The 14,153-nt window shown below is 46.2% G+C and overlaps 1 protein-coding gene across 1 annotated transcript in view; it reads left to right on the forward strand.

Annotated features, from left to right (window-relative positions):
- The first annotated feature begins 1,555 nt into the window (after positions 1-1,555).
- SV2C (synaptic vesicle glycoprotein 2C) overlaps positions 1,556-14,153 on the forward strand; it is a 146,873-nt gene continuing 134,275 nt past the window's right edge. The window contains exon 1 of the mRNA XM_036310440.1: positions 1,556-1,782. The gene's annotated coding sequence lies outside the window, so the exon portion shown is untranslated. The remainder of the gene's footprint in view (positions 1,783-14,153) is intronic.

Genomic DNA, 14,153 nt, shown 5'->3' on the forward strand with positions numbered 1-14,153 from the left:
GACTGGCTTATTTCACTTAGCATAATGCTCTCCAGTTCCATCCATGACGTTGCAAATGGTAAGAGTTCCTTCCTTTTTAGAGCAGCATAGTATTCCATCGACAACACAATTTCAACCCAAGTATTTAATTTAAATAATTCATTTATGCAGAAGAACCCATGAAATGTAAATGAGCATGTTCCCTAATTACCATTTCTGTTGACCACCTTATAGCATCATTCATGGTTGCAAACTGCAAAGCCTTTAACCAAAACAAGACCCAGGGAGGCTTTCAAGGACCAGGGTAGCAAGTATGGGCTCAATAGGAAATGAGAATCATAACTTACCGTTCTGGAGTGCCTGAACTGGAGAGAAGGGAAAGCTATCAGCCATGGACTACCTATTTTCTTGTCTCCACGGGTTTGTACCATGCATAGTGGGAGGTGCCTGACCCCTCCCCTTCCCAGCACACGGACGTGTAATATTTATATTAATATCCACACATCCGGCCATTCAAGCATCCAGGCATATTTACACAAATAGAACACACTGGCACATAGACCGTGTGTGAGTTCCACACCACTGCAGTCTGTGCTTTGTCTCGCTTGGGGTCACCCATTACTCGAGTAAGCACCTGCCCCTGTGACCGCTTCCCACCCTGCAGGGGTTCCATGTGAGCAGAGAGCTGGCAGGGTCAGGGACTTGAGAAAGCCCAGCTTCCAGACAGGTCTAGGCTGCCCCGATGGAGGGGGCGGAGAGGTGGAAGAAAGGAAGGGGCGGTCCGCAGAGGACCACGCCCTTCTATGTCCAGGCCCTTTGCAGAGCCAGACTTGGATGTGGCCTGGAGGAGGTAGGGTGATCCTGAGCGGCCAGGTCCCGCTGCTTTGAAATGAGGAATCTCGAGTTGGGGTCTCCAGCAGGCCAAAGGGCGAGAATACAAACAAAATTACCGTGTTTTTAAAAATTAAATATTCGGTCGTCTGCCCCCCTACCCCGCCACCCCAAAGGGCCGCTTCCAATGTCTGCCTGTGAGCCTGGCTGTCTGGCCCTACCAGGCATTGAGGAGATCCCAGAGCCGGCCAAGTTTCCTCCTGATGCTCCTACTGCGCCCTAAGCTTCCCCTGGACCGGAGTACTGAGTGGGGGTAGGGGTCGGGTAGCCCTGCCTGGTGGCTTCCTGGAAGTCAAGTGAAGTTAACAGTCCGTCCCTGGCCCAGGGATAGGAGGCAAACTCTCCCCGGCAACCGCGGTTCAGCACTGAAAATCCTTGTCTCTCGGGACCGGACTCGGGGCACCGCCCCCAGGTGCGCAACGCATAGTCACGGCGACTAATTAAGGACGGGTGCCCTTTCCTTCACTCTCACAAACTCAGAGCCCTGACTTCCTCCAAGTACCCGCCCCTGGGGGTGGCTTTATCTCCTCCGACCCCGCGGCGCAGCAGGACCCCGCCCTCCCGGGGCGCTTCAGCCCGCCCCCGGGACGGAGTCGTGCGCCGCTCCCGCCTCCCCGCGCGCCGCTCCCGCCCCGCGTTCCGCTCGTACTCCAGCCACGCCGCCGCCGGCACTGCAGCACCGGGAGGAGGCGCAGGCGGAGGAGGGCAGGAGGACCGCAGCGTGTGAGTCGGGAGCCACTTTGCCGCCCCTCCTCTCGCTGCTGACACGCTTGGAGGAGTCACCACTCCGTGCGCTGCAGGAGAGCGTGGCAGACGGAGGCGGCCCCGGAGAGCGAGCCGGAGCGACGCCCGCGCGGTGGCGGCCGCAGAGCTGATTGCACCCAAGGCAGGGGGTCCCCAGCGGCCGGAGCGGTGAGTGAGGGACCCCGGCAGCGGTGGCGGGATTTCCCGCCGCTGCTTAATTTTCCTTCCGGACCCAGAGGCCAGGTGCCGCAGCCTTGGGAACTTTTGCAGCCTTGTGGAAGCGCAACTTTGCCCCGCCTGTGGGCGCCAGGTGCTGCCCAGCCGGGCACCTTTGCTGGGGCGGGACCGGGGAATCGGGGTATATACGGCTGGTGTGACTTTCCCCACCCTCCCCCCAGTTGCCTGGGGTAGGTCAGGGGAGGTGGGCTCGCTTTATCTCAGATTCCTGGGGGGAGTATGTGGGCAGCAGCGATGCGGGGGCCGCGCCCTCCTACTGTGGGGACCTACACGATCCTTGCTTGCCTGGTTCGACGGGCAGGAGGAGGCTGATTCCGCACTAGCAGCTCTAAGTCCCAGGCTGGGTGTTTGTCCAGTACCTCCATTCCAGCCTTGGGCTCAACTTTTCGGCGGGGATCCCTCTGCAGACGTGAGGGTGGCGGGAGAGCAGAGGCAGCCGCAGTGGGTACTGCGGGAGCCGAAAAGAACACGGGAATTGAAAAACTGTTCCAGTAAGTCCTCGACGCGCCTGTCTAGCGTCTAGGGAGGGACGGAGAGAGGGAAACGCGCGGGGCTGTGGCTGTAAGTGCCTGCGCGTCGCTACACTGCGCCTGCATTCAGAAAAACCCTACCGAGCGCCCGCTGGGCTCCAGGTGAGGCTGAAGAGACGTATTGGCGTGGGGCTCCGTGGGGGAGAAAAACCCATCACATGTAAACAAACTACCGAGATAATTTCCAGTTGTGGTGCGGGCTTTGGAGACGATCACCCAATCCATTGACCCCTGTCTTAGAGGGCTCTTTCCCCTGGCCTGGGTTCTAGAACTGGGAAGACATGTCTCCAGCGTGTCGCGGGGAGCCCCCGGGCTGGGCCCACGAGGACTGCGGAATACGGTGATGAACTTACGGGGAGGTGGGCACCCCGCCGCGAATGCACCACCCAGCGCATTTCTGTGGGCTTGCGGGGACCTCAGACGCCCGGCACCCGGGGACGGAGGAGGAGGGGCTGAGTCACTGGGCACCGGGGCCGGAGGTGCCGCCAGGATGGCCCGAGAGGGGGGTGCTCGCGTCACCCGCTACGTGTGCGAGTGATGCAAATGCAGACCCACGAGGGGCAGGCGGGGGTGGGCGGCGCAGGGGGAGGCAGGAGTCTCCGTCTGGGAGCGCGCGTGTGTGCGTCAGAGGCTCTCTGGTGATGGATGCCCGGTAGTGCACCGCTGCGACCCACGGGCAGGCGGGGGCGGATGGACTGCGGCCGGGAGGGGGGGGGAGCCGGGGGGTGGGGGAGTCCGCAGCGGGGGCGCGGGCGGCCCGGGAAGCCCCGCGGTCCGGGCTGCGGGCAGGTGGGCGGATCCGCAGTGCGCCGCAGCGCCGGGAAGGCGCCCCACGGGCCGGGCGCTCCCCCGGGGACCGAGGACAGGGGGCGTCTATTAAGGCGCCACCATAGGGACCCTATGGTCTCCTCTCTCGCAGGACCTCCTTCCCGCATACTTAGCTGACTGACAGCGCGAGAAAGTTGTTTTCCTTTCATTCTTATCCTTAATCCTGGAGGAGAATTGGCGTTAGTTAATCTCTTTGGCGTTCACTCGCAGGGGCAAATTACGGAAGGCCTCCTGCTGGCGGCGAGTTTTCCTGTGAAAGCTTCGGTGTTGAGGTGCATGGGATTCGGAGGAGCTAACTCGTTCCTTCACTGTTCTTCGGGCGTAAGCCTGAGAATGGCTTACAAAAAACAATGTGCTGCATCCTTCTTTCCTGACGTAAAAATATACGTTAACAACAGCACTACGAATGCATTCCCTGGTAGAAAATAAAAAGCACAATCCGAGTTTCATTCTGTTTACTAGTATTATAATTATTATTTTTTTAAAGACCACACTTTCTGGAAATCGAATGGCAAAGGTTTTTTCTGCTGGTTTTACTGAGTGAGCCCCAATCTGCAGTGTGTGTGGCAAAAGGAATGAAAGTGGGGGGCGGGAGGGGGGAGGGCAGAAAAGCAATGATCACACACAGTCCAGACAAAGATCCCAGTTCCCACTTTACCAGGTATTATGTTATGTCACTTTGGGCGAGTGATTTACCCTCTTGGGTTCATTTTGTACATGTGAGGAATGTGGAAAATAGCTCAAACTAGCTCGGATTACAGAGTTGTTTTGAGGACAAAAGAGATGGTCTCAGAGAGCTTTGGACGTGCAAATTCTTTATGAATGCAAAATATTATGAAACACCGTCTCTTTAAAGAAAAAGAAAACAATTTTATCTTTTAAAAAATTCTAGAGACTTTCTCCAGTACTGTTCCTTTAATGAAATTTGGCCTTCAGACTCAGCAGATGTAGACAATAGATTTTTCCTAATCGTCCAATATAACATCAAATGCCATTAGCTGCTGTCTGGAGAAGGAAAGGGGGGCGGGAAGGGAAGCTCTGGATTACACCTCAGTGTTGTGGTGATGTAGTGGAGAAATCGAATTTATTTTTAATGACCTAATGACAGTAAAAGTAGCTTCTCTGGTCCAACCAGCAGACTAGCCTAAGAGCTTCTAGGGGGAAATCCTACTCATTATTAAGTCTATAAGATTTCCTAAGTGTGGAAGGTGCCTCAGAGAACGGGATACAAGTTCTTCCCCCAGATTACCGCAAAGGGCATCACAATGGGCATCCACAATGGGCGTCACGTGACTGCAAGTACCAGAAAATCCATTTCCTATCATTAGGGATTATTAGTTTTTACTCTGAGGTAAGCAAGCTTGTTGACATATTTCATAAATAAAAACATCTGATTTGTCAAAATGCTTCCTAACCAGCTCGCTACGTAGTTATTCATGTTATTCATACATAATAACCAATATCTGTGAATAGTGAAAGCAGGAGGCTGCATCAGGGGAAAACCTAGCATTCGCCTCTGTGCTTCTTGGTTCTACATTGCTGAAATTTCTGTCTGATCTGGTTTAGAACATGTATTTCATGGCCAGTTAATTTCACACAAAGGTATCATTTCTGTAAAGTCTGTTTGTAAACTTAGGAGAGGCAGTTCCCCAGCTGTGTGCAGTTTTGGTACAACATCGCAAAATTGTTTTTGTTTGCTTTGTTTTTTTCAACTGCCAGCCCTACTGAGCAACCAGTGTACAATGTTGCAGTGGATAGAATTTGGAGCTTTTTTCTTTATTTGAGACAGCTGAGAGTATCGATGGGGGAAGAGCCACTACTTTAATTCTTTCTGGAAATACGTCTTAATGGGATCTACATACACCACTTAGTTTTATCCTGATGCCCCACTTAGGGACTATGATGATGGCTTCCCTGTTGGGAAGAATTGAACAAATGGGAAGGGGTGGATTTGGATGGCTTGGTCTTTTCTGGTCCTAATATTCTTTCCCTCCATGAAATGATGAAATATTTGATGAGTTTTATTTTAAACTTGAACTTTGCTTATAAGTAGAATGTAGGAAGTGATTTTGATGAAGTCGGATTGAAATTTTACTTGGAGCTATGGGCTCTGTTTCTGTAGAGGAAATGGTCTCTTGGGTTTTGTATTATGCCATTGGGAGCATTAATTAAAACATTTTAAAAGGTCAAATTTGAAAAACAATAATCCCAGCTTACTGTAAAGCAGATATTTAAATCAATTTAACATGACAACATTTAAAATGTTTTCTGTACTGCACACCATGCCTGCTCTATCTTTTCCCATGGACAGTATGTAATACAAATCATTAAGACCAGACACTAAGAACTATATTGATGAGCTTTTGTCTTCTCAGAGCACTTGGGCCCTCTTACAATTCAAGAGCACAGTGAGATTTAGGACAGGTTAGAATAAGTGCTTCTCTTGTCACTTGTCACTATTTGAAAACCCTATGAATTAGAATCTTAGAATTGTCAAATAGACCAGTGCTTTTCATATAGTTGTGTGTATCATCCCTTCCTGGGAAGCTTGTTCAAATGGAGATTCTGAGCCCTATCCAAGACATTCCAATTGAGTGGTTTTGTGGGTGGGCCCAGAATATGCTGTTTATCAAGCTCTGCCAAGTGGGTTGGATGCCATCGTTTTGGGACCACACTTGCAGGGACCCTTGACCTAGGCAGTGTGGCATAGAGCCAGAGCCCATGGACTTACTAAGCTATGTTGCTCTCTTTAACATTATCTCCTTGACGCCCTTAGAGAAGTCACATTCTAGCTGGCAAGACCGATTTGAAGATGACTAAATTCTTTGGTAAGAGTCAATAAGGCAGGGGATTGGAAAGGACTCTGGAGACCATTGTGTAGTAGATGACATCAAAGAAGGGAGGGCACAGGCAGGAAGAGCATCGTGTGTGACTGGCCAGTCTATTAGAGTAAAGACTGAAAACCTTAACCTACAAGGCCTGCAAGGCTCTGAACAGTCTGGCCCCTGCTCACTTCCATGACCTCATCTTGCAGAACCTCCCAGACCTTTCCCATCCTGGCACCCTTCACACGTCAGCCTCTTCCTGCTATGGCAACCTTATCACCTGCTCCAACCTACCTTCACCGTTTCAGCTCCTGTGTTCTTCAGATTCTAGGCCGGCCTTCCGTTTCTGGGTACGCCTCCCAAACCTCTCTCGTGAGGTTAAAATTCCCTTTCCTCTCACAGTGTACTTTTGCTTTTAGTAAGGCTGTCAGAGAAAAACAGGATGCTCAGTTAAATTTGAATTTAGATTATAAACAAACATTGTTCTTAAGGGTAAGTTGTTGTTTTGTCTTGCTGTGTTGTCTCTAGTGTCTAAAAAAGTATCTGGAACACAGCAGAAGCTCAATAAATGTTATGAGATAAATTAATGAGCTATTTGGGGAAAAATGGACAAGTTTCTTAACCTCTCTGAGCCGTCATTTTTCAGCTGTGTAAAGATGATTTTTGTGCCTACTTTTTAGGATTGTGTATGAAGACTAAATGGGAAAATATACATAAGCATGTTATTTTGTAGACACTGTACTTTGAAAAGTGGCTTTTCTTTCAATGTCTTGTAAAATGAAAGGATTCCTTCTTAATGTAAGAAATCCAAATTCCTTTTTATTATAATTAAGTCTTGCTAGCAGACAGGTGTTTCCTGAACATTTACCAATGCAGGGTGCTCTGAGATTTAGCTGGGCAGTTCTGGAGGAGTACCCATCTGCAGACGGTAGCACCCAGGGTCGGCTTCATGGGCTTTCGTCGCTGTGCAGTCACACAACCTCACATGCAAAAAGGACTCTGTGGCCCGTCTGGTGTGGCTCAGTGGTTGAGCATCAACCCATGAACCAAGAGGTCACTGGTTCGATTCCTGGTCAGGGCACATGACCTAGTAAGGGGCCTGCAGGGGACAAAGCAGGCCAATCGAAGTTTCTCTCTATCCCTCTGCCTTCCTTTCTCTAAAAATCAATAAAAAACAAAACATATTAGAAGGGCCCTGTGTTTGATTTATATGCTGCCATCACTACTTGAAATTCTTGGAACAGGGGCCCCATGTTTTTCTTTTGCTTTGGACCCTGCCAGCTATGTCGCTGGTCCTGGTGACCAGTACATGTTTGTATATAGCACATGCATTGGGAACATTATATTTAGTCTTCCTAATGACTCTGGGCCTCTCATTACTTAGAGAACTTGTGCTTTTCCCCCGATATGGCTTAGAATTGCCTGAACCAAATTCAGTGCCCTTTGCACTACACCAGGATGGCCCCCAGTGTATCTAAACCTTTGCCTGAGCATCAGGGGCTTCTAAAGGACTAGCCTTCGGTCTCTTATTTTAGGTCACTCCTCTGGATCCTCCCATCTCTGCTCCTGAAGTTGCTGAATGATTGGAGCTTGAAGTTCCAGGCTGCCTTTGTAGGAGCACCAGCAGTGTGTTTTAGACGAGATCGCCGCAGTGTTCAGGTTTTAAAATATGCGGATTTACGTAAGATAAATAGTGATCTTGAGGGGTTGAACTTTTCTAAGAGAAATATGAGATGTTTGTTCTTTGCTTTAAATGGCCCAGCTGAGTCATGCAGCTCGGGAGCCTCCGCAGCACCGAACGCCCTGCGCTTTGGCAGTGGGTAGAGAAGGTGACCCACTTTATCATTTCAGGCTTTGACGAGCTTGTTTTAGATGTACTCATTTTAATATTACTTTTTAGATGTTTTAAGTAAGCCATTTTTTATTCCATTATGCACTTAAGTGTGTTTGTATTTAAGAAGCAACATTCTAATAATTCCACGGGGCCATACTCATGTTTGCCCTCATACTGTTATTCTTTCCAACGCGGGAGAGTATGCTCTAGTTCATGCACATCCAACACATTAGGAACTGCATTGAACACAAAAGTAAGCTAAGTATAAGGATGACTTTTGAAGTATCCAATTAAATCTGCAGCCTGGGTTTCCTGTTGGCCAATCAGTGTGGAGGTAGAGAAACATAGACCCACCGTAGATAGCACCCAGTCATTCTCTGGCTCTATTCTTAGCCCAGCTGTGGATTCCCAGGCTGCTGCAGAGATTCCTCATGAGTTCTCTGAGTCCTCAGGGATCAGCTGCAGTCTGTGTTCCGGTTCCCTGCAGGGTTGATGGACTGCCTCTCACTGCCCAGCATGCCGTGGCCCCAGAATTGCAGAAACTGCTGATGCTACTGAATCCTCTCATATCCCCAGAGAGCTTAGAGGACTGCATGGAGACTGGTGAGAGGACACTTCAAGTGACACAGCATCCTGTATTTTTAATCAGCAGTCCCCTCTGGCCATTGTCCTAGGAGCATAAATAGTGGGTCTCAAATTGCTGTTCACTTGGGATGAGCCTTTTCTCAGGAGACTTCGTAGGTCCTCCCTTCCACACATGTTCAGAGGTATCACAATATTAAGATAAATCATCAGAATTTTGTACAGGATGTTTGTGGCATTATTATCTGTGGTAGTGGAAAGCTGGAAACATCCTAAATTTCCATCAGAGGGTAACCAGGTCAATAATGAAATACTACATAGCCACTGAAACGAATGAAGTGAACCCCTATATGCAATTAATATGAAAATATTTTGAAGAAATGTTATGAGTTTAAAATATAGCACTTTATTGACTAGAATATGTGCTATGCCTATATTTTTAAAAAATTAAGATATATTTAAAAGTCTGGAAGGATAAAGACCAGACAGTTATCTTGTGGGAGCAAGACAGAGAGAATCTTACACTTAGTACTTTATATATTTCTGAATTGCTTGAGTTTTCGACAATAATCACATATTACTTTTGTAATTAAGTCATTAGTAAAGGTGGTAAAAATTAATTTCAAGATGCTCCTAAGATGCTATTTTTCAAATATGTCTAAATATTATTTTAGTGGCTAAAAAACAGTGCTAGTTTTTCCCATGGAAAATTTTCTAGTTCATAATATGGGCAAGGTAATCAAAATTGTGAGAACATAAATTATATTGGTACTCAATAAAGCCATTTTCATTTTGAATGAAAAAAAAAAGAACCCACTTATAATCATTGAATGCAAGGACCCTTGAGAGGGACAGCTCATTGCTGACTTAGGTTATTAAAGCTTCCCCTACTCCCCCACCTCTGTTCTCAATAAATCTTATGTGTTCAATAGCTGTCAAAAGCCTGTATTACTACTCAGAATATTTTGCTTTTAGGGACATTTTTCATTCTGCTATGTCTGTGTATTTGAGGGAATTGGAGATGGGCAATTTTTTATCTTCTCTTCTCATGGGCCTAGAAAGTCCTCCCTCCCACTATTGATCCTCCCCCACTACTAACATTTGCCTATGGGAAAGGCTCCTAGCTGTTCTTCGAGCCTCAGCTTAAAATTTCATGACCCTCTATGGTAGAATTCAGGGCCCTTTATCTTTCTCAGTCCCTTGTAGCCACCACTGTGGGAGAGCTTCCCCTGCTTTGTCATCATGTCCTCTCTACATGTGTTTTCCTGCTGCATTCTGAGTCCCTTGAACCTCAGGGGAGAGCGCCAAGTCACTGAGATCTTTGTAACTCTCAGTGCTGGACATATAACAGCTAAAAATATTTTAAATAATTTTTAAACCTTTTAAATTGAAATCTAGAGGTAAAAGTACATGTTTTAAAAGGGTATATAACTCAATTGGTTTTCACAAACTGGGCATATCCCTTTAACCAACACCCAACTCTTGAGAGAGATTATTCCCAGTGCTCCAGAACCCTCTTGCATGTCCTTTCCAGCCATAATTCCCTTCCACTTTCCTGACTTCAGTCCTTTGGCAATGCCTAACAACGCTCTCCTGCTCCCATGGACTTTTTTCCTGCCCACTATCTGGGAAACTGGTTGGCAGAGCCTTACCACTGCTGATGGACATGACAATGCCCAGGATGCTGTCTCTAGATGCCCAAACTTCCAACCCACGAGGTGCCAGAGGCAGAGTAAAGGTCCCTAATTTATTCCATCCTCCTCTGGGCTACAGAGCAGCTCTGCTCCCGACCTTAGACTTCGTCCCTCATGAGCATTTCTGTCATTTGACTTTCACTTGTATCAGAACGGATGTTTCCTTCTGTTTCCAATTTACTAAAATTTCTTATGAATGTGTATAGAGTTTCATCTAATGCTTTTAAGTCTCTAATTACAAAATCATTTCTTTTTAATAGCTAAAGTCTCCAGAGTTTCTGTTTCTTCTTATGTCAGTTTTGGTAAACGACATTTTTAAAAAAGAAATTTGTCAATTTTTATCCAGGTTGTCAAATTTATTGCATAGTTATTTATAATCACTGTGTGTGTGTTTTTTTTTTATTCTGTGAACTCTGTGATTCTTGCATTGAATTGTGTTTTCTTCATTGCTTTAAATACTTAGAAGCTCAATCAATTTTTTAAAAAAATATATTTCATCGATTTTCTACAGAGAGGAAGGGAGAGGGATAGAGAGCCAGAAACATCGATGAGAGAGAAACATCGATCAGCTGCCTCCTGCACACTCCCCACTTGGGATGCGCCCGCAACCAAGGTACATGCCCCCGACCGGAATCGAACCCGGGACCCTTGAGTCCGCAGGCCGACGCTTCATCCACTGAGCCAAACCGGCCAGGGCTCAATCAATTTTTTTGTATAGACTCTAGAACTCGAGAGTCCTGTGGCATTACCTTACGACCTTTAAAAATGAATATGAATTATTTAAGATGTGTTACTTCCTACTTTGTAGGGACTGTAGTGGTCTCTTAGTTCTGGCAAAAGATTAATTTCTCTTTGAAGTCAGATAAGTTATCATGCAAGATACTTTCTCTAGGAAGCCAGAGAGCAAATTATCATGTTGGATATTTTTAGTGGTCCATAGAATGGCTTCTGTCAATATTCTCTTATGTAAAAAGAATGAGAACATATATCAAATGGTGTATCTTTGTTGCTCAATACATCTTTGATATGTTAAAAAAAAAAGATGTATTTTCTATTTAATTTGAACATGGAATAATTTCCTTTGGTTAGATGCAAGTTTTTAAACTCATTATTTCTTTATCATGGAATAACAGCTCTAATAATAACAGAACATTAATAACCAGATAGGATGACAGATAAACTTAATTAAAAAATATCTAAGTGAGAGAACCCAGGTTTGTAGATGATACCAATTTATTTCAAAGCAAAAATGTTTGATAAAAATGAAATACTCATGCCCTGGCCCATGGCTCAGTTGATTGGAGCATTGTCCTATATACCTAAAAGTTTCGGGTTCAATCCCCAGTCGGGGCACCTATGGGAGGCAACTGATTGATGTTTCTCTCTTACATTGATGTTTCTCTCTCTCCTCTTCCCCTTCTCTAAAAATCAATAAAAACATATCCTTAGGTAAGGATTAAAAATTTTTTTTTTTTTTTTTTTTTTTAATTAAATCTTTATTGTTCAGATTATTACATTTGTTCCTCTTTTTTTTCCCCCCCATAACTCCCCTCCTCCCAGTTCCCGCCCCACCCTCCGCCCTCACTCCCCACCCACTGTCCTCATCCATAGGTGCACGATTTTGTCCAGTCTCTTCCCGCATCTCCCACACCCCTTTCCCCCCCAGGAATAGTCAGTCCATTCCCTTTCTATGTCCCTGATTCTATTATAATCACCAGTTCATTCTGTTCATCAGATTATTTATTCACTTGATTCTTAGATTCACTTGTTGATAGATGCATATTTGTTGTTCATAATTTGTATCTTTACCTTTTTCTTCCTCTTCCTCTTCTTAAAGGATACCTTTCAGCATTTCATATAATCCTGGTTTGGTGGTGATGAACTCCTTTAGCTTTTCCTTATCTGTGAAGCTCTTTATCTGACCTTCAATTCTGAATGATAGCTTTGCTGGATAAAGTAATCTTGGTTGTAGGTTCTTGCTATTCATCACTTTGAATATTTCTTGCCACTCCCTTCTGGCCTGCAAAGTTTCTGTTGAGAAATCAGCTGACAGTCGTATGGGTATTCCCTTGTAGGTAACTGATTTTCTTTCTCTTGCTGTTTTTAAGATTCTCTCTTTATCTTTTGCTCTTGGCATTTTAATTATGATGTGTCTTGGTGTGGTCCTCTTTGGATTCCTTTTGTTTGGGGTTCTCCGCGCTTCTTGCACCTGTAAGTCCATTTCTTGCACCAGGTGGGGGAAGTTTTCTGTCATTATTTCTTCAAATAGGTTTTCAATATCTTGCTCTCTCTCATCTTCTGGCACCCCTATAATTCTGATGTTGGTACGCTTGAAGCTGTCCCAGAGGCTCCTTACACTATGCTCGCATTTTTGGATTCTTTTTTCATTTTGCTTTTCCGGTTGGGTGTTTTTTGCTTCCTCGCATTTCAAATCATTGACTTGATTCTTGCGCTCCTCTGGTCTGCTGTCGGGAGTCTGTATAATATTCGTTATTTCAGTCCGTGTATGCTTAATTTCTAGTTGGTTCCCCAATATAAGATCAAGGGTCTTATTAGTTTTCTTGTAGATCTCATTAAGTTTATCGGCGGCTTCTAAACAGTTCTTGAGAGACCTTAAAAGTGTGGTTCTGAACTCTATATCTTCCATTGACAATTTTGTCCTGTTTCTTTGTCTCCGCATTTTGTTATGCTTCCTTGGTGCACCCCCTAGTGGTCTTTGTTCGCAGTCTTATAGTTAAATCTTGATTGTTGTAGCTAATTCCAGGGAGGGTTTGACCTCCAGGCCAAGTGGCTATGAGAATCAGCTGTGTCAGCAGTGAGAGAACTTCTGTCCTCTAGGGAGGTGCTAATCTGGCGTTTGCCTGAGGCTATCTGGCAAATGCCTGTGTGCAGGGCTTGGGCGGGGCGGGTCACACAGGATCAACAGGGTGGGCCGGAGAGAGCAGTTATGGCGGCTCTCAGTCCTGTCCCCAGGGGCTCTGCCTCTCTGAGTCCCAGCACCCGCTGCAAAGCTCAGAGAGAAAGCTGCACTCGCTCTGACCGAAGCCAGACAGTCCTGCTTCTCCCGTTTGAGTCTGGGTCCCTAAAGACTTGCCCGGATCTGGAGCTCAGAGTCTGCGACTCCCTCCCGATTGAAAACGCCAACCGTGCCCTCCGCCGCCAGCCCGCTCCACGCACTCCGCACCTCAGAATCTGACTTCAGCACTGCGCCTCCTCTGAGTGTCCGTATGCGTTTCTCTTTCCTCCTAGTTGTAGGACTTCCACTCAGCCAGCGTTCCTATGGTTCTGGGTGATGTCCCTTCCGTTTTTTGGTTTCACTTTTGAAGTAGTTGTTCAAGGCAATACTCATGGGCTTGCTGTGGGTCTACTGCTTATTTAATGCTATATGTGTTTATAATCTGCAAGGGTAAATGAACCATGATTTGAATTTTGATGACAAGGGTTTTATGTTGTGACAACCATGGATCTTATTTAATCCTAATTACATCTCTGCATGCCTCTATATGAATCTGTCAGGATATGGCGAATTTTGCATATTCTGTCCTTCAAGGTGATTGTAGGGGAATCTGAGCTCATGGAATACCCATTGCAATGGCTTGTTGGAGGGCCCTTCTACATCTCAGCAACTCATAAGGCTAGTGACTCAGCATTGTATGTTTACATAGAACTGGTTATCTTCTGCCTTTTCCCTGAACCCCACCCATTCCTTCTTTTTCCTAATATCCAGCAATTCCCTGTCCAACATCATGAATTTCTCATTGACTTTTCTATTCCTCCTTTAACCATACTTGCCTCCACTGGGCTGGGTGGGCAAGTATTTGTCAGACATTTATTGCTACATCAAGATGCCTAATCAGACCCTCCAAAAGTTGCTAACTTAAAGCACTAATAATTTCTGTTCCCCCATGCACCTGTGGATTGGCTGGGGGCTGGATGGTCTAGGTGGAGCTTGCTGAATTTTCTCCAAGTAGCAGGTTAGGTTCAGGTTTTTAATCCTAGTTGGAATAAT

Source organism: Myotis myotis, unplaced genomic scaffold (assembly GCF_014108235.1).
Source record: "Myotis myotis isolate mMyoMyo1 unplaced genomic scaffold, mMyoMyo1.p scaffold_m19_p_5, whole genome shotgun sequence".
Classification (NCBI taxonomy): Eukaryota; Metazoa; Chordata; class Mammalia; order Chiroptera; family Vespertilionidae; genus Myotis; species Myotis myotis.